The sequence below is a fragment of the Rattus rattus genome, chromosome X (assembly GCF_011064425.1).
Source record: "Rattus rattus isolate New Zealand chromosome X, Rrattus_CSIRO_v1, whole genome shotgun sequence".
NCBI lineage: Eukaryota > Metazoa > Chordata > Mammalia > Rodentia > Muridae > Rattus > Rattus rattus.
The window spans coordinates 51,890,757-51,911,425 of record NC_046172.1 but is presented as its reverse complement, the minus strand read 5'-3'; the positions used below and the strand labels follow the sequence as shown (position 1 = coordinate 51,911,425).

Genomic DNA, 20,669 nt, shown 5'->3' with positions numbered 1-20,669 from the left:
GGTTCTGGGGTATTGGAGCATAGCTTGCAAGTCTGTCTCTCTCTGTCTCTTCTCTCTTCCTTCCTTCCCCTTCCCTAAACAGGATGGTCTTGAACTCACTATAAAGCCAGAAAGACTTTGAATTTCTGATATTCCTTTATCGACCTCCCAAGGGCTAGGATTATAGGCATATATTATCCTAGCCTGTTTCTTTTTTCTAATTTTAAAATTTGAAATTTTTTTTGTTTGAGACATAGTTCTGTCGATCCTGGAACTCATTATGTAGGCCAGATCTCAAATACCTGCCTCTGGCTCCCGAGGGCTAGGTTTAAAGGCATCTGTCACCACACCTGGCACCACTGCACCTTGTTAATGTACTGCTGAGTGAACTCAGGGCTTTCTGCATGTTAGAGAAGCGGTCTACCAACTGAGTGGCCTCCCTGGCCTGAAAGCTTTCATATCTCTCTCTCTCTCTCTCTCTCTCTCTCTCTCTCTCTCTCTCTCTCTCTCTGTCTCTCTCCCCCTCCTCCCCCTCCTCCCCCCCTCCCTCCCCCTCCCTCCCTCCCCTCCCCCCTCCCTCCCCCCTCTCCCCCCCCCTCCCTCCCCCCCCCCTCTCTGAATCAGTGTTTTACCTGCATGCCTGATACTCATGGAGGTCAGATGTTAGTTCTGTGGAACTGGAGTTGTGGGAGGAAATAAGCCACCGTGTGGGTGTTGGAAACTTTGTAAGAGCAACAAGTGCTCTTAACTGCTGAGCTGTATCTCCAGCTTGTAAGCCTGAATTTCTTTAAAAAAAAAAAAAGTATACACACAGAGTGCGGATGGGTGTTTTGTCTGCATGTATGTCTGTGTAGCTTCTGGGTGTGGTGCCTGTGGAGACCAGAAATATGTGTGTTGGTTCTCCTGGGACTGAAGTTACAAACACTTGTGAGCTGCCATGTGGGTACTGGGAATTGAACTCTGGTCCTCTGCGAGAGCCACCAATACTCCTTTTTTTTTTTTTAATATTTAATCTCTTTTTACAGTCTAGTTGTTATCCCCCTCCCGTTCTGTCCTCTGACAGTTCCTTATCCCATTCTTCCTCGCCCCACCACCAAGAGGATTTCCTCCTACCCCAACCCCACCAGGCCTCCGCATTCCCTGGGGCCTCAAGTTAGGTGTATCTTCTCTCACTGAGGGCAGACAGGCATTCCTCTGCTGTATTATGTGTTGGGGCTTCAGAATAGCTAGTGTATGCTGACTGGTTGAATTAGGGAAAGGCCAGAAGAAGCTGAGGAGGAGGTCGATCCCACAGGAAGACCAGCAGTCTCAACTGACCTGGACCCCCGAGATCTCTCAGACACTAAGCCATCAATACTTTTAACCTTTGAACCATCTCTGCATTCCCCAAGAGAGGGCCAGCATTTCTAATGAGCTCCCAGAGATGGCAGTGCTGATCATCTTAGGACCACACTTGGTACATGGTGCTTTATTTGGGTTGTATTACTTTTCTTTTCTGGCCAAGAGAATTCGTGAGTGACATGAATGCTGTTAGCTACTTTCAAATATCTTACTCAATAAAATAGTACAATTAACCAGGAAAGGTTGCTGGGGGCATCAATCTTATCGTTAATCTTGTTTCATTTCAAATGAGGACAGCTGCATTTTAGCCTCTAGCTCCAATTCCTTTCATACCCTTTAATTAAAAGCATCAGGAAAACCTGGAACAGGGAGGGACAGAAACTTAAGAGACATTGAGATCACCATGCATTTTGTTAGGCACTATTTTTCTTTCAGAAAAAAATGCTGCCTGTTTCAGAAAACAAGTCATGCATTCGGACGTGCATGTGGTGTGGACGTGCACGCGCAGTGTGGACGTGCGTGCGTATGGGGTGGTGCAGACGTGCGTGCGTAAGCGCTTCCGGTGCAGATGTGCGTGCATGTGGACGTGCATGTGCGTGAGGTGTGGTGCTGGCGTGTGTGTGTGCTTGCGGCGCGCGCGCGCGCACCGCGCATGCGTGCAGTGGGCAAGTGTGGTGGGGATGTGCGCGTACATGCGTGCATGCGTCGCGGCGTAAGCGCGTCGATCGTGCGATGCATCGCGGGCGCGCATGCATGCGTCGCATCGTCTTGCGTCGCGTCGCGTCGCGTAGCGCATGCGTGCGTCACATGCATGCGTGCGTCATGCGTCGAGCATCGCGTCGCGTCTGCATGCGTGCGTGCGTGCGCGTCGCATGTGCATGCGTCGCGTGACGTCATCGCGTCGCAGCGTCGCGTCGCGGCGATCGTCGGCGAAATGCAGCGTCGCGTGCGTCGCGTCGAGTCTGGCATGCGTCATGCGTGCATCGCGTCTGACGTCGCGTGCGCATGCATGCGCGGCGCGTGCATGCGTATTAATGCATGTGTGTGTGTGTGGTGCGGTGCAGATGTGCGCGTGTGCATGCGTGTGGTGTGGTGCGGACTTGTGTATGGTTCGGATGTGTGTGGGTGCATCTTTTAGTGGGTGAGGGAAAAGTCAGTATATAAAGGCACAGAACAGGGACTTGCATTTGCCAATATTAAACAGTTGTAATTCCTGTAGATATTAGGGAGATTCTCCAAAATTATCATCACAATTTTACAGTAAGAACAGATTCTTGATTGGGCCATAGAAAGGACTTGTGTCGGGTAGGAATTGTCTTAAGATAGGCAGACATTTTAAGCCTGAGAATGTTAAATGGATCTCTTAATGGGAAATAATGGGCACACTCTTGTTATTTCCACATTTTAGTGTGTTCCACAATGTCACCCATACATTGGGCAGCTGTTCTTTTCTTAACCACACTCCAAGCCTACAAAATTCCCATTTAGAAAAAAGAATCCCATTCAGCACTATGCATCTCAATTACAATCTGTTTCAAATTGCAGATGTTGGAGAACAGCAAAAGCCCACTGCAGGAAAACTCCCCACAAGCAAGAGAACCATTACCTAGGGCCTGTCCTTTCTGACCAGAGCTGGGCCGGATTGGGAACTCAGTATGAGCTCTGTTGCTGGTGGGGTGGGGTAAGCGGAGGTGTCTTTTGTGGGTATGAGAATTTTATGACCATTTTCAGTTTTTTATATTTTTCACATGTATGTGGTCTGCATGTGTATGTGTGTAAGTTTGCGCATTCACATGTGTTACACGGGTATGTGGAGACCCGAGGTTGAGTATTATCCTCGGTCTCTCTTCCAAACCTCATTCATCGAGGCAGGGTCTCAATCAAACCCAAAGCTTTTTTGGTATGGCTAGCCAGCTAGTTTTTTCTGACAGTCTGGTTTTGTAGGAATTGCAGGTGGGCTGCCACACCCACCCGCATGTATCTGGGTTTGGGTTCTGTGGATCTTTTGATCTCTGGTCCTCAGGTTTGCAAAGCAAGTGTTTTAACCATGGGAGTATCTCCAGCCTCCCGCCCCTCCCCCATCCGTCTATTTGTCACTTTTTTCCAGCATATATTCTTCCTCACCTGTAAAAGTGGACATTCTCAAAGACTAGATCCCAGATTTTCTTCTTTATAATTTCTATATAGTTAGCTATGTTATTAAAGGCACGTTTATGATAAAATCCTTTCTTTAAACTGTGCCTCTCTGACAATCATTTGAGCTGTTGGGGAATCAAACTTCATGTGAGCTAGTCAGGTGCCCTTTTATTTTCGTTTTTATTTTATAATTTTTAAAGGCAAGATTGCACATAGCACAGATAGGCCTTGAACTCCTGATCCTCCAGCCTCCAATATTGGGATTATAGACCTGTGCTACCACACTTGGCCCCCTCTATCATTGTTTTGCATGTATGTGCTGGTATGTGTGCTTATGTGCACATATGCATGTGGAGGCCAGAGCATGAGTTTAATTAAGTGCCATTCCTCTAGAGCAGTAGTGTTCAGCCTTCCTACTGCTGCTGATCCTTTAATACAGTTCCTCATGTTGTACTGACCCCCAACCACAAAATTATTTTCTTTGCTACTGTTATGAATTATAATGTAAATATTTTTGGAGATAAGAGGCTTCCCAAGAGTCAGAACGCATGACTCAAGTTTGAGAACTGCTGCTGAAGAGACATCTACTTCACTTTTTGACAAGATCTCTCACTGGCCCAGAGCTTTCCAAGTAGGCTTGACTGGCCATGGAGCCCCAGGGGTGTTCATGTCTTTACCTCCACAGTGCCAGGATCAGCAGTGTATATCAAGAAGCCTGTTTTTGTATTTGTTTTTGTTTTTTTTAAATGTGGATTTTGGGGACTGAACTCAGGTTCTAATGTCTGCAAGGCAAGCACATTACCATGTGAGCTGTCTCCCCAGACCCTCCTGATATTTTTGCTTGGCTTTTAGCACTAGAAATCTTACTCAGGGATTCATACAAGTTAAGGGAGTACTCTGCCCCAGTCCCTCCATCATTCTTTTGAAAAATTATATTTTAATATTCCTTAGTTTTCTCTCTCTCTCTCCCCCCTCCCCCCCCTCTGTGTATCTGTATGTAGGTGCATGTGTTGGGGGTGACCACAGAATCCAGAAGACAAATATTCTTGTTCCCTGTGTATGAATGTTTGCCTACATCATGTATGTATGTATGTATGTATGTATGTATGTATGTATGTATGTACACCATATACCTATCTGGTTCCAGAGTAGACCTGAAGGAAATACCAGCACTGAGCTATCGCTAGGCCTCTAAACCCACTTTCTTAGACGTTTGCATAGTGGAAAGCCTTAGGAGATAGAGAGGATATGCTCTTATAGGCAAAAACACTTCTCTCAAGAGCAGGATGGGCCATTTTGCAATTTTTTAAAACTCCACCGTTTCCTAGGACCAGAGGGACAGTCCAGTGGTTAAAAGAACTTGCTGCTTTTGAAGAGGGCCTGGGGTTCAGTTCCCAGCACCCACATAGTGGCTCCCAATTATCCACAACTTTCGTTCCAAGGGATCGATCGGATGCTACCTTCTAACCTCTGCAGGCACACATGTGGTGCAGATATGCATGCCGGCAGATGCTCAAACATGCAAAACAAATCTGAAAAATAATGAAATATTGCTATTGCCTATGCTTGTTTTCCTCAGCTGTGACACATTTTCACTACATGTACAACACTTACCTGGGTCCATGTTGCCTTCATGGGACTTAAGGGAGAAAGGAATGAATGCAAACCTGTATCTCATGCTGCTTACCACATTGTACTTAATAAAGTCCTTTGTATTGACTAGATATTACTGTGTCTTCTTCTAGCATCCATGAAATGATAGCAGGCTAACTTGTCTTACGAACAGGATAAAAATCTTAAGGACCTTCATAGATCTGTTTTATGGAGCAGTGTTGGGACTGGGCTTCACTTTGTAGCCCAGGCCCAGCCTTGAACTACAGACAATCAATCCTCCTACCTCACACCTCAGACTCATGAAATGTTGGAGTTTTAGTGTTCCATTTTTTTTTTCTTTTTAGAGCTCCCTTCTCTCTCTCTCTTTTTTTTTTATTAACTTGAATATTTCTTATATACATTTCGAGTGTTATTCCCTTTCCCGGTTTCCGGGCAAACATCCCCTTCCCTCCCCCCCTTCCTTATGGATTAGTGTTCCATTTTTATTGATAGGTGCTTCCATTGATGCACAAGAAACTCAAAATAATAGAATTGATGTTATAAAGGATGTACCAATAGATTTGCTTACATTTGCGACATTAAGTCACACAGGTAGACTTCAGCTAAAGGAACACAAAAGACCCTAAAGAAAAAGGTAGTTTACTAATCATGCCTGTTATAATAAAAATTTATGGTGCCAAAATGGAAATGTTGATTCACCAGGACTGACCAGCCATTAGGCCTATCCCCAAAGAACATGCCACTAACAGGCAGCTCAAGAGGGCAGAGCAAGGTGATAACCATCATTAAGATTTGGTCTGCCACTAATACCTTATACTCTCACCAGGAAATGCAAGAATCTGTAGGTGAGCAGGACGAGCTCCGGTAACAACTATTTGAAAAGAACAGCTCTTGTGTACTTGAAGTCATTCTGGCAATAGCTTTGCTGTGTAAATCTGCCCAAGTGGCTAGTCTGCCATTAGTGAGGCAGTGAGATGGCATGGGAAAGAATAAGATTTGGCCTCAGGAAGCTTGAGCCCAAATCTGGGCTCTGGGCCTTCTTAGCTGGGCAACTCTGAGCACATGATTTAGGCCGCCACCTTGCTTCCTTTAAAACAAACAAAACAAAACAAAACAAAAAAAACAACCCACCTGTATGGGGTTCGTCTTTCTTTTTTATTAATCATTTTATTCATTTACATTTCAAATGATATCGCTCTTCCTGGTTACCCCTCTAACCCCCCATTCCATCCCCTTTCCCCCTTTCCTTTTGCCTCTATGAGGGTGCTCTCCTTTCAAGGACTAGATGAAAAAAAAATCATAAACAGAACTGTACCTTTCATATACTGAGAATGGGCAAAGGGTGGATGTATTCTATATTTTATGGCCTAGGTGTTTCAAGCAGCTGAGTATATTTTCTTTCAGATGATATATGAACATCCTGGATATGAAGGACTATTGTATTCAATTTTACCAAAAATGGATATTTATTTTAAACACCACTACAGGACTGGTAAGGTGGCTCAGCACATAAACTTGGTTTAGTTGCTGTTAAACTTGGTGATCTGAGTTCGACCTTTGGGACACGAAGGTGGGGGGATAAAACTTGACTCCCATATGTTGTCCTCTGACTGATCCATGTTCAGTGTGGCTGGTATACATGCACATGCATGAGTCTGTGTGTGCACGTGTGTGCACACGCATGCATACACACACTATAATTAAAAAAAACACTATTAACAATAAGATCTCAACTCTATACAAAAAACTATAGGTATTTAAGGAATGCTGACAGTGAGGGAAATAGTCTTCCCTGGGGAAGAGCACACTAATTAGTGACTCATGAGCAAATGGTCAGCCCCAAAAACATACATACAAGTGTCATTTAGGGATATATATGCATATACACACATGTACTAATGATTAATGAAAAAAGAGGCCACGAATTTGAAAGAACGCAAGGAGGGGTATATGGAGCAGGGGCTAAGCGGGGGAAAGGCAAGGGGAAATGATAAAATTGTATTATAACCTCAAAATAAAAAGACTGCAAAAGGGCTGGAGAGATGGCTCAGTGGTTAAGAGCACTGACTGCTCTTCCTGAGGTCCTGAGTTCAAATCCCAGCAACCACATGGTGGCTCACAACCATCTGAAGTGAGGTCCAATGCCCTCTTCTGGTGTGTCTGAAGACATTGATAGTGTACTCATATACATGAAATAAATAAATCTTTAAAAAAAAAAAGACTGCAAATACCATTGTGTTCCTTACCAGTAAGACTCATCTTTCTCTAACCAACAGGATGGCCTGGTGGCATTTCAGTGATGCCAGTTTCATTCAACAAAGACAAAGATTGCTGTCAGTTGGGGGATGAGAAATATGGGAACAGGACCCCAGATAGAGTCAAACTGTCACCACAATGGAGACCACTGGAGGGGAAATAAACAGATGCCACTAAACGGTAACTGAAACAAAGGTGAATTTATTTGTCTGTCTGAAAAGGAAGGGTACATCACTGGAGCAAACCATTCTGCTTATTGTACCTGAATGGACCACTTACAGAGCTAAAGGAGGAAGGACAGCAAAACTGGCAGCGCACTGAGGTCAGATCTGCTTGACTCTGAAGGCTGAGCTTAAGTTCTTTGCAACTGCTCACTGGACCAGTTCACTTCTTCCAAGGACAGGCACCTGCTCCCAGCAATGTCCAGGATGCTCCCACCAGCTCGATGTCTCTCTGGTGGCAAACGTGACCAGCGTGCTCGAAGGTGGTCAGATCTTTGTTGAAGAGCACAAGCAGGACCTCAGTAAGGGTTTATGCCGGTGACGATCACAGTCACCTGTCCCTTTGCTAACCTCTTTCAGAACTGACAGACCAAGTTTCCATTTCTTCTTAAAAAAAAAAGGCAAACAAAACACACACTTGCACTTGCTTACAGAGGCAAATTTCATGTAGGCAGGTTATCCTTCAGAGTTACAAAGAACAAGACCAGCAGTAAAATAAGCCTGTCCATGACTGGAGGCAGCACCACCACACACAACAGCCAAAAGGCAGCAACAGCCCAGACATGGAGAAACAGATCAGGCCATATCCAGACAAGGGACTGAGGATGGAAGTTCTACACAGTACAGCATGAATGAACATTAAGCCCTTCCAGGCAAAAGGCAGACACAAAAAGGTACAAAGTTGTATATCTAAAAACACTGTAAAATTCAACTAATATATATATACACACTGGGAATAATTCAATTCATAGGGACACAAAGCAATCGGTGGTTGCCAGTGGCTGGCAGAGGGGAGGGGATGGGGGAGGGGAGGATGGCTTCCTGCTTAGTGCTTAATGGGTCCAGGACTTCTTTGAAGTGCTGGGCATGTTTTGGAAACACACAGAGGGCTGGCTGCACAGCATTGCCAATGTCATGAATGCTAAGGAACTGCACCTTCATGTGGACAGATGTTTGTTACAGAACTGATAAACCTCAACCCTCTAAGGGCAGAGCAGCCCAGTCCACTGAAACAAGGACACTGAGATGGGGTGAGCAGGCAGGGAGTGTGGAACAATTGATGAGGAGTAAACGGGGTGGGGATGGGGGCGGAGGAGGAGGAGAGCCCACTTAACAGCCTCAGACAGCTGTGGGCACTGAAGAACCAGTCTGCAAGACCGAGTTCTAAGTGCTGGCTTATTTCCTCCGTGCCATTGACCTAGAATGTTCTAAAACATGTAAGTGGCTTCACAAGGAGAGCCACAGCAAGCCAGCCCAGATGGCCTTTTCCAGGCCAGTGGTAGGGTCTGGAGGGGAGCTGGGGTCTGCCAGAGCACTGGCTGCAGGGCAAACCTTCCGAGGGCTGGGATGCTCATCAGACAAGGCTGCCATGGGCTCTCTTGCACAGGACTGCAGGCCTCGGCTGTCCTCAATTTCAGTGTGACAACCCTAATCAGGCCAGGTGGTGGTTCACACCTTTACCATCAGCACTCTGGAGACAGAGGCAGGTGGACATCTGTGAGTTTCGGGCCACCCTGGTCTACACAGTGAGTTCATGACAACCAGAGCTACCTAGAAAAACTCCTTGTCTCCAAAGTTAAAAAAAAAAAAAATTTTGGGGTGGGGGATTTAGCCACGGGGTAGGGGGCTTGCCTAGGAAACGCAAGGAACTGGGTTCGGTCCCCAGCTCCGGAAAAAAAAAAAAAAAAAAAAAAAAAAAAAAAAAAAGAAAGAAAAGAAAAAGGATATACTCCTCCTTCAAAAAACTGTTAAAACAGCAAAATGCATGTTTGTTAAATCACCATTTACAAATAAGCCTTAATTTATTAACTTAAAAATCAAAAGATATACTAAGTTTATTTTATGTGCTTTGGAGTTTGTCTGTAGGTATGTGCACCATATGGGTACCTGGTGCCCACACAAATCAAAAGAAGGTGTCAGATCCCCTCAAAATGTATTTAAAAGATGTTTGGGGTGTTTGGTGGGCCTCCTGTTCTTCTATCACTGGATTCACCAGGTGGGTGATGAAAATTAAACCTGGTTCCTGTACAGGAGCCACAAATGCTCTTAACCACTAAGCTATATGTGCAGTTCCTATTTTATTTTTAAATTATATGTTTGTGGGAGGGGTGCATGCATGTCAGTCCTCAAAGAGGCCAGACACATGTCAGATTTTCTGGAGCTGGATTTACAGACAGGCTGCGAGCAAGCTGCCTGACATGGGTGCTAGGAACCAAACTCCAGTCCTTGAAAGAGCAAGTGCTCTTAAGTGCTAAGCCATTTAGTCAGCCTCATATTACTGCAGTTTTAATATTTATCTAATGACAATCTGCAAGAGTCTAAACATTGGGACACGGCAATAAACATGACTATATTGAAAGCAATTTCTATGTAAAACTTGGGTATTGTAGGGTCTTATTTTTGCATTTTAAACTGTAATATTCAAACCGCCAGTGATGAAGTAAAAACTGAGAACTGATTTAGCTCACTGTTAGTGCATTTTAAAGAGAATTAGGACTTAGGATTTTGGGGTGTTTGGTGGGCCTCCTGTTCTTCTATCACTGGGTTCACCAGCTGCATGCCCACAGTCAGAGCACTGAGTGCCTGGTCTGCCTACAGTTATTATGCGTGGTATGATTCTCAGCTGCACATTCTGACTCTGAGTCTGCCTCGGCTGTACTAGGGTAGCAGAGAGCGCCAAGCTCTGTGAATGAGCATTCGGCCTGCGAGTCTGCTGGGTGGAGCCTACCTGACACACCACAGATGTCTGGATTGGTTGAACCCCTCTGGCCCCACCAGTGTTAAGGAGACCAGTTTGCGCAGTACTAAGGCGACTAGTTTGCGCAGTACTAAGGCGACTAGTTTGCTGAGTTGGCAAGGACAACGGCTGATTATTAGACCCTTGAGAGGAAGCTGGTGGCACTGGCTGTGGGGGGACAGAAACCCTGGGTGTCTGCGGCTGTTTTGGAATCAATACATATATCTGCTGTGGCTGTCCCTGGGATGACTTCTGAGGCTCTGGGCGCAAAATGATAGAGCCTGGGGGAAGCTTTACAGTTAAGGGACTTGCCGTATTATTTATAATCAGTTGCATAGGTGACTTCACGGGACGCTGTACCGGCTTAGGTAGCTGCTGTCTGGTTGGTAGAAGGCTATTTTGAGTGATCCTTCAGCAGCGGGACACTAGTGGGGCAGCCTATGACCTGGGTTGAATTACCCACCAAACTAGGTTTTTTTATAGACTTTACCAAATTGATCACATTTGTGCTAGTGGTGCAGGTAGGGTGCTGGACTTTTGGCTTGTTTTCTGATGACCTAGCATTAGATTGGAGAGCTGGAGGAAGGGTGCTAACTCTGCTCATGCCCACAATGGTTTGATGAACCACGGTGGTTTTCTTAGGAGCAGGTGGTGCCCCTTCACCACAGCTGACATTTGAGGAGCCCTGTTTAGAGATATGGGTAAGCGCAAGTGGTGGAGGAATTCTGCTTCCCTGCTCTAACACTGAGGATGACGTCAGACCCATTTTGGGCTTTGGCACCAGACCAGTTGCAGGCTTTGACACCAGACCGGTTGCGGGCTTTGACACCAGACCGGTTGGCGGGCTGGCACCAGAACAGTTGCGGGCTTTGGCACCAGAACGGTTCGCGGCTTTGGCACCAGACGGCTTTGGCTTTGACACCAGACCCGGTTTCGGGCTTTGACACCAGACCAGGCGGGCTTTGACACCAGACGGTTCAGGCGGGCTTTGACACCAGACGGTTGCGGGCTTTGGCACCAGACCCGGTTTGGCTTTGGCACCAGATCGGTTGCCGGCTTTGGCACCAGACGGCTGCGGGCTTTGACACCAGACCGGTTGCGGGCTTTGGCACCAGACCGGCTTTGGCACCAGACCGGCTGCGGGCTTTGGCACCAGATCGGTTGCCGGCTTTGGCACCAGATCGGTTGCCGGCTTTGGCACCAGACCGGCTGCGGGCTTTGGCACCAGATCGGTTGCCGGCTTTGGCACCAGACCTGCGGGCTTTGGCACCAGATCGGTTGCCGGCTTTGGCACCAGACCGGCTGCGGGCTTTGGCACCAGATCGGTTGCCGGCTTTGGCACCAGATCGGTTGCCGGCTTTGGCACCAGACCGGTTGTGGGCTTTGCCTCCAGGGAGGGCTCAGGAAGACAGACTGAGCTACTAGACCCCTGTGTCATATTGCCTGAACACCTATCTTCGCTCTGGAAAGACCATTGGCACACATCCACTGTCTCACTAGGCTCAGTGTCTACTTTAGCCATGAAATCATCTGAATAATCATCCAGGGACATGTGAGGGAAATACATGTGGCTATCAATTCTGTCCTCTGGAAGTGGCCCTATGTCAGCAGAGAAAAGTGGATCATTAAGGGACTTCATGATACTTGGATTCATTTCCCATAGCTGACTGTCATCCTCATAATCAAACATAAAGCCATATTTTACCTCAGGAACTTCCAGGACACTTGGTTCTTCATCATCAAAGAGCAGAGATGGCACCTCGTTCATATATGTCTCCGCTTCCATCTCGGAAGGCATGGTCAGTTCACTGGATCCCTGCAGCCATGCATCCGTTTCAGTAGTCAACAAGTCATATGGGTCATCGGGCCCTATTTTTGCTTGTTTTGCGATAGGAGTCATTGTTGTAGTAAGGTCAGGGGGACATGTATACTCAGATGACACCTCCTCTTGATCCAGAGAAGAGGCTGCACGCCTCTTGAAGCATTGTCTCATAGAGTCAGTCATCTTCTGCTCATTAAACAGCAGTCTGTTGGCTGTGCAGGCAACAGCAACAGAGGGATCAGACACAGTGGCTCTCATGGTAGCTAAAATCAGTTGACTCTCAAGCTCAAGTTTTTTCTTCCTCAGTCCACTGGCAGTTATCACTTGTAATGGACTCCACATCGCTTACTAGACTCTGCATCGTGGGGACGTAAGAGAATGTCGAGTTTGGTAAGCAGGAGTCGAGGAAGCAGAGGACACATCAGATGACACAGCAGGCTCTTCACCAATCTCCCCAGGGGTTGGGTGTCACTGCATTGCCTGAAGTCTCTGATTTCTGCTATGACACACCCATGGTGAAAAACATTCACAGGAGACTTTTCCAGGACATCAATCAGAAAAGAAGGTAACTCTTCAGCATCCAAGTATTCAAGCAATTTCTCTATTTCATAAGGCAACTTAAAAGTCTCTGAAAATGACCCACTTTTGTCCTTCAGCATGAGAGAATAGCCCTGATTTTCTGGGTACAGGTTGACCACTAAACATGGCAACGCCTCTCTCCTCAGAAGCTTCTCTAGCAAGTTGACATTGCTTTGAAGGCCCCCTGCCTCTGCCTCTTTTTCACATTCTTCAACATAAATGTCATACAGTTTTTCATGAAGAGACTTTTCCCCACTGGACGTGAGTCTTGAAGGAGGGGGCCGCTGCCGGACAGATTCAATAATATCATCCGCCCACTCAAAAGCCTCCTGTAAATTTCGTTCCATCGTACGTAAGAAAAGAGTCAGGACCTTTAAAGAAAAACAAAACGTGTTGGCGGAGAGAGGCCGAAATCATGGCAGTTCTAGTAACTGTCCTACAAAACTCTACAACTCTGCAGGGGAGCATACGCCTGAATTTAATATGGACCCCAAGAAACCCACCTCCCCACTGGTGAGGCGGACGCCTCCAATTCCTGCACTGTACTTTTGGCGCTCAGCCGCCACGAAAGCCGTCTGGGCTGCACCGAGAAACCTCGACTTAACAGAAAAGACGAGCCAAAGCGAACCGAAAACTACCTCAAAATGTTTGCAAGTTTCTGAAAACACCCATACCTTCGGAGGTCACTGCCCGTGTGCAGGCCGGTAGCCCTCTGCGCTGGAAGTGGACACGCAGGGTTGTGGAGCTGCCGTGCTCGCGCGCGTCGTCCTCCGTACGCCACTCCTCCAGGCCTCATGCTCCTTAAGCCTTCTGGGTAGGAGGGTCCTTGTTCAAACTTCCTTTCCAGCGGTGTCCCCACTTCCGCTGGAGAAGGCGGGAAGACGTTGTGGGCGGTTCCTTGCTGTCCATCTAACTTGTAAGGCGATCAGGCGGAAGCTTGCGCAAGCAGTACTTTTTTATTACAGTTTGTCTCCACCATTTTACGCTGGAGTTAAACCTGCAGGGCCATTGTGCACCATTTAAGTTGTTTGGCGGGTCCTTCAACGGCAACCAGGGACAGGCGGATCTCTGGGAGTTTCAGGGCCAGCCTGGCCTCCATAGCCAGTTTGAGGCCATATATAATCAGTTCAGGCCAGCCGGTGCTATATAGTGAGACTGTGTCTGGTTATTATTTTTGGGAGTGGGGGTGGGGGTTTGAGACAGGGATTCTCTGTGTAGCTCTGGCTCTCTTAGAACTCATTCTGTAGACCAGGCTGGCCGCGAACTCAAAGATCCACTTGCCTCAGCCTCTCGAATGCTGGGACTAATAGCTTGCACCACTACCGCCGGCCGAGACTATCTTTTTTTTTTTTTTTTTTTTTTAATATGTTCGAACTGCTTGTTTCCAATGATTTGGTGGTTCCACCACTAATTAAGCACACACCTTACCCTTTATACCTGTGGAGACACTCACTGTATGCTTGTGTGAGCATTAGAAAGCACTCATTCCATTCACGAGTACACCCGCCTCCCATCCCCCCCCCCGCCGCCACCCCCCCCGCTCCATCCAGGTTTCTTACATAGTTAGACACGTGGCATTTTTTTTTTTTTTTTGGTTTTTTTTTTTAAGGCTGGGGGCCCAAACCAGGGTTCCTTGCAAGGGTTCCTAGGGAAGCGCTCTTCCCCTGGGCTAAATCCCCAACCCCGGGCATTCTTTTTTATAACAACTTACCTTTTATTTCTGTGTGTTTCTAGTTTTTCTTTTTCTTTTTTAATTTTTTTTTTTGGTTCTTTTTTTTCGGAGCTGGGGACCGAACCCAGGGCCTTGCGCTTCCTAGGCAAGCGCTCTACCACTGAGCTAAATCCCCAACCCCTTTTAATTTTTTATTTGATATATTTCTTTACATTTCAAATGTTACTCCCCCTCCCGGTTTCCTGTCCATAAGCCCCTATCCCTCCGCTCCCCCCCTCCACCGTCACGGGTATTCCCCATACATCCCCTTACTGCCCCCATATTCCCCTGCACTGGGGGTCCAACCTTGTCAGGTTCTTTTCTTTTTTTCTTATTATTTTGTGTGCGTGGGTGTTTTGCTCACATGTATGGTTTTGTACCACGCAAGAGCAGTGCTCTCAGAGGCCAGAAGAAGGCATCAGATAGGGCGTGAGGAGCCCTGGAGATGCTTAAAATGGAACTCAGATTCTTTGGAAGAGGAAGCACTGCTCTTAACTGCTAAGCCATCACTCCAGCCCTATTCTTTCCTTTAAAAAATAGATTTATTTGATTATTTGCCTATTTGCATGTATACACACATGCCTTCAGAGGACAGAGGGTGTCAGATGCTTTAGAGCTGGAGTGATAGGCAGTTGTGAGTTGCCTGACTTGGTGCTGGGGACTGAACCCCATTCCTCTAGAAGAATAGCAAGCACTCTTTTTTTTTTTTTTTTTTTTTTTTTTTTTACAGAGCTGGGGACCGAACCCAGGGCCTTGTGCTTGCTAGGCAAGCGCTCTACCACTGAGCTAAATCCCCAACCCCATAGCAAGCACTCTTAACCATTGTGTCGTCTCTCCAGCCCTGACTTTCCTGTGATGATTTAGTGTATGGATTCTATTTATAGAATCTTGTTTTCTAGTCCCGTTGTTGCCTTAAAATTTGCCAGTCTGGGTTTTTTTTTTTTTTTTTGACAGCTGTTTAGAAGATTCTCTAATGTTTAGATTTACATACAGCCCTGACACACAATAATCACAATGATTACCTGTAATGACAAGAACCCAAGATTAAATCTGCAAAACCCCTGAAGTAGACACGTTTAAAATAAATGCTTTTTTCTTTTTCTGTTTTTGTTTGTTTTGTTTTTGAGACAGGGTCTCACTGTGTATCCCCGGCTGCCCTGGAACTCACATGTAGATTAGACTGACCTCAAATACATACAGATCGCCTTACCTCTGCCTATGGAGTGCTGGGCCACCAGGCTCTGATTAAGGCTTTAAAAAAATCAATAGTAAGTGTGATTGTTACATGTCATCATAGATATTTTATATTTGGTTAGATTAGAAACTTTTTGCCTGAGTTTCTTTGAAATGACTGGTATTAAGCAACACATAGAAATGGGTTTTTAGCGCTGGATATATATTTCTTGATTTTACTTGACTAAGCATAGGCAAGGCCCTGGGTTCAACCCATAATATGGGAAAACAAAAACAAATCAGCTCTCACCACCACCACCACCACGACCAAAAACCAGCCTACGAAAAAAAATAGAAAAAAAGAAAATGGTTTTCTAGTTCCCTGGTTATTCTTTGGAAGATGGACACTTCTGGAGAAGCAGAGGGCTTTCTTTGTTTTTTTCTGTTGTTTTTTTTTTTAGATTTATTTATTTATGTATATGAGCACGCTGGTAGCTGTCTTCAGACACACCAGAAGAGGGCATCAGATCCCATTACAGATGGTTGTGAGCCACCATGTGGTTGCTGGGATTTGAACTCAGGACCTCTGGAAGAGCAGTCAGTGCTCTCAACCACTGAGCCATCTCCCCAGACTCCTTTCTGTTTTATATATATATATATATATATATATATATATATAAACACACATATACATATATATGTATATATATATATATATGATCTTCATGTTCTCCATATATATATATATACACACATATATATATATATACCTATAAATATGTATATATATATATATTCTGCACTGTATGTGTATGTGCCTGCAGGTATGTGTACACATGTGTGTTCATAGATAAGAAGGACAGAGGTCAACATTGGATGTCTCCCTGAACTGCTCACATTTCATCTTATCTTTTGAGACAGGGTCTCTTGGTGAATTCAGTGCTCACCATTGGTTAAAGTGGCTGGCCACTGAGCTTTAGGGGCCTGCCTGTATCTATTCTCCCAGGATTAGGGCTACAGTGCTAAGAGGCCTTTTTTAACATGGGAACTGGAGACCCAAACTTAGGCAGGTACTCTTCCAGTAGAGCTGTCTCCCCAGACTCTTATTTTCTTATTTTCAATATTTCTTTTTAAAACAATTTCCATATCTGAAATGAAGCTAACCAAAGGCTTGGATAGTTAAATTGTATTTTGTTTTTCTGTAATCTCTGTTTTCCCCCCTTAATATCTTCTGGGTTTGCTTTTATTTTGGTGAGGGAGGAATAGATGAACAGAGAGCCACTTTATAGTTTCTTTGCTATTTATGGACATAGCTACAAATGCTACCCCATGGCTGCTATTCCAGGGTACATCTGCTTTAGCATAGGAGGGTTCCTGATGACTGTCGTCTCCAGGCTCTCTCATCTTCCTACCATCTTATCACTGTTCCCTCTTCCTCCCTGCAAATCCCTATTCTATAATTAACCATCCTTCTACTCCCACTCACCCGCCCTGAAGCTCACAGGGCCTCCCTCCAGTCTCTTCCTCTTTCATATCTCAGGCTTCCTTTTGACTACGCCCCCCCGCCCGCCCGCCGTACCCCTGATCTTCCTCACCTCTGTTTATTTCGCTCTTGTGTTCCTTTCCCACTTTTTAAGGCTTCACTCACCTTTACATGTTTGTGTATCCATTCATGCATCACAGACTAGGATTTGCATTAAGGGAGGACATGAATTTTTTGCCTTCCAGTCACCTTGATAAACACTATCCACTATCCAGTACATTCTGTTTTTCTTTACAACTGTATACAATGCCATTGTATAAGTTATCTATTCTGTGGTACCTCTGTTTCTACCTTTTTATTTTCTTCAAGGTCTGTCTCCTCTTTCTTTTCCTCCATTTGTCCATCATTTTGAGGAGGGATGGAGAAATAGCTCAGCAGTTAAAAGAACTTGCTCCACTCGATGTTCTCACAGAGGACTGGGACTGAAGTTTGGTTCCCAGTTCTCAGGTCAGGTTGCTCCCAACTACCTGTAACTCCAGTTTTAGGGGCTCCGATGTGCGTGTGTACAGACACCCACACCCACACCCCCCCACAAAAACATATGAATAAAATTGAAAAAAAGATTTTTGTTCTACTTCTTGTGATAAATAACCATAAATAAGTCATAATTTCTTACTCTGCGTTACTGCCACTGACCTTGGGAGCCATTCTAGGCTTTGTGGGAGATTTCCAGGCATGCTTGGTTCCTACCCACTGGATGCCGGTAGCAGCCTCCCGCGGTTTATGACTGCCAAACATACTTGTCGACATTTTGAAATGTTCCCTGGGGGACCAAATCTGTGGCTGTGAATCAGCCTATAATAGTTGTTTATTTCTGTTTTTATTCTAATTGTTTTTGCTAATGTTCTAAAACTTACCATTTTTCTTAATAGAGTCTTTGGTCAGATGCAAAAAACCCACCACCAACTCTTTAGAAAGTATATTTTAAAAAACAGACTAGCTTAGTATTTTATTTGCTTTGGAAACCATCTATGATCACCCCCCAATTTTCTAGGTTTATTAAGTAACTGAGACCCTTTTGTTCATCTTAATACTTGTCTTAAGTCTTCACTCAGTTGTTTGCTCTTTTAGTTTAAAACAGACTTTCCCATGGTTTCCTCTTTAAAATCCGAGGCCAGTTTTGGTAGCTTTAAATGTTATTTATTCAGCCAGCTTTAAAGAATATAACATTTTGTTAATTGTTTGAGAATTGAATATAATGTATTTTGATATTAACCACCCTTACCACCCCCTAACTCCTTCAAAATCATGCCCACCCCTCAACTCCTTTCAAATTCATGTGTTTCTTTTGTAATAACTTACTGAGTCCATTTGAGCTGCCCATATACACAACTGAATGTGGGGCTGTCCACTGAGGCATAACTGACCTGTCAGGGGCAATGCACTTGAGGAGGACCGGTTCCCCCACCCCCCATGCAGTCATCGACTGCCCACAGCTCCTCAGAAGCAGAGGCTTGTCAGTCCTTACACCCTTTCCATCATTCAGCCTTTTTTTTATTGATGACTTACTACCACGAGTAACTATTTTTCTTGAGACAGAGTGTCTCTAGGTATCCCAGACTGGCTTGGAGTTTGAAAGTCTTCTGCCTCAGACTCAGAGTGCTTGGATATTGGCGGTCCCCTTCATACCTAACCATACTTTCTCTCCCCCATTTCCTTTTCTTCTTCGTGTGGTGTCTAAGACAGAGCTTCACACAGTAGCTCAGGCTGACCTGGAACTCACTATGTAATTCTCTCTGGCCCTGAACTCAGAGCAATTCTCTAGCCTTAGCTTCCAACTGCTGAGCTTGTGTGAGACACCATATCTGGCACTTTATATTTTTAATATTAGAGCAATCCTTATCCAGTATTTTTACTGAGTTTTCTCTGCTAGCCTTTAATGCTTCCGTGACTTCATCTCATCTTGTGACTTTTTTTTTTTCGGAGCTGGGGACCGAACCCAGGGCCTTGCGCTTGCTAGGCAAGCGCTCTACCACTGAGCTAAATCCCCAACCCTCATCTTGTGACTTTAAGACCACCTATACATTGATTTGTTCTATACACTGATAACTTTAATGATGTATGTCTGTGCTTTACCTGTATGGTTTGGCTTTACCAGTATATTTAATGGTTTGTCAATTTCCACCTCTAGCCTGGACCACATACTACTCATAACATCAAGCTTTCCTATTCAAACTCTTTACCTGGATGCTGAATAGGAAGTTTAAATTTCGCACACTGAAACTGAACTTCTGTCACAACTAGCTCCTTTGGCAGTGCATCGGTGGTGTTTCAACAAAGAATTGGAATCAATGTGTGTACTATGGAATGCATTTATTTATAGGAATCAGGCTCCATACAATCATGGCAGAGGCTAGGGAAGTAGGGTATAGGGAGAAACATTTGAGGATAAGAGCAAAGTCATTATCCATCAGGAATCACTAAGGGAAGCTACTGGGATTGATGGGGGGGGGGCTGTTGCTTCTGTTTCAGAGAGTGAGCCTGATTCATGGTGGTTTAGCAGGATAAGAAAGCAAGAAAAGTAGAGGATGAAAAAAAAAGAAATCAAGAATCACAAAGTTTAATGGAACCAGTGAGGATTATCCTGTCTGGGGCTCACTGCCTTGAACCTGGATGACAGAGGTAACATACAGAAGGTTCTAATTCCCTTCTCACTGAGCTAGAAAGAAACCTGGCCCTGGATTCAGGAAAGCTGAGGGAAAGAGATCCAGTGAGAGCTGAGGTTACAGCTATCTGTGTTTGGCATCATCACTGGAGACTAACAGGGTGAGGTACCAGGTCAGCAACAGTGTGTGTGAACTGCAGCAGGGCCTGGTACCTGGCACAAATCTTCAAGGTGTAACAGCTGATGCTCCAATTCTGCCTTCCAGATCTCACTGGGTTTTACTTTGACCACCCCTAACCTAGAACTGTAGCATACTCATGAGGCTATCAGTCCATACAACAGTGGACAGATCTAGAGGGAAAAATGTAGGAAATGTAGTTTAGCTTTGGGTACAGTAACTTGCCCTGGGAGCACTCCCATCTCAGGAAATGGCAGCTTTATCATGCTAGTTGCTCAGGCCTAAAAGCTAGGAGTTGTAGAAAAATACATTTCTCTAAGAACTCTAAGGTGAAAGAAAATATTTGGCTGTTCCATAAATCACTTTGGTTATTTTCTGTCCCAGAAAAGGATGATGGACCCAAAGGAAATGAGTTCTATAAAATGTGTTCACCATTTTCTTGATCAGAGGTATTCATTTCCAGCTTCGAAACTTTCCACAGAGGATTAAAAGTTGAGCTCACAGCCTGAGTTGGTTTTTCCTGTTTAAAAAAAAATAAGAAAAAGATCCTTTAATACATAGTTTAAGAGTTTCATCTGTGACTCCCATGTGAAGGGACCTTTGAATTTGTGAGGTCTTTAATGCTCACTACTAACACCAACAATTTCTGACAGGCTACCTGTCGACCCACATATGTAAGAGTATGGGGGTCCTCTCCATGATGACGGGCTCAATGAGGTTGTCAGGCTGGGCTTTGTGTAGGATTTACTCCTCAAACAAGTCATTCTTAGTGAA

General features: G+C 45.1%; 1 pseudogene; it reads right to left on the bottom strand.

The window, feature by feature from the left end:
- Positions 1 to 7,507: 7,507 nt before the first annotated feature.
- LOC116888488 lies at positions 7,508 to 13,032 on the bottom strand (annotated as a pseudogene).
- Positions 13,033 to 20,669: the final 7,637 nt, after the last annotated feature.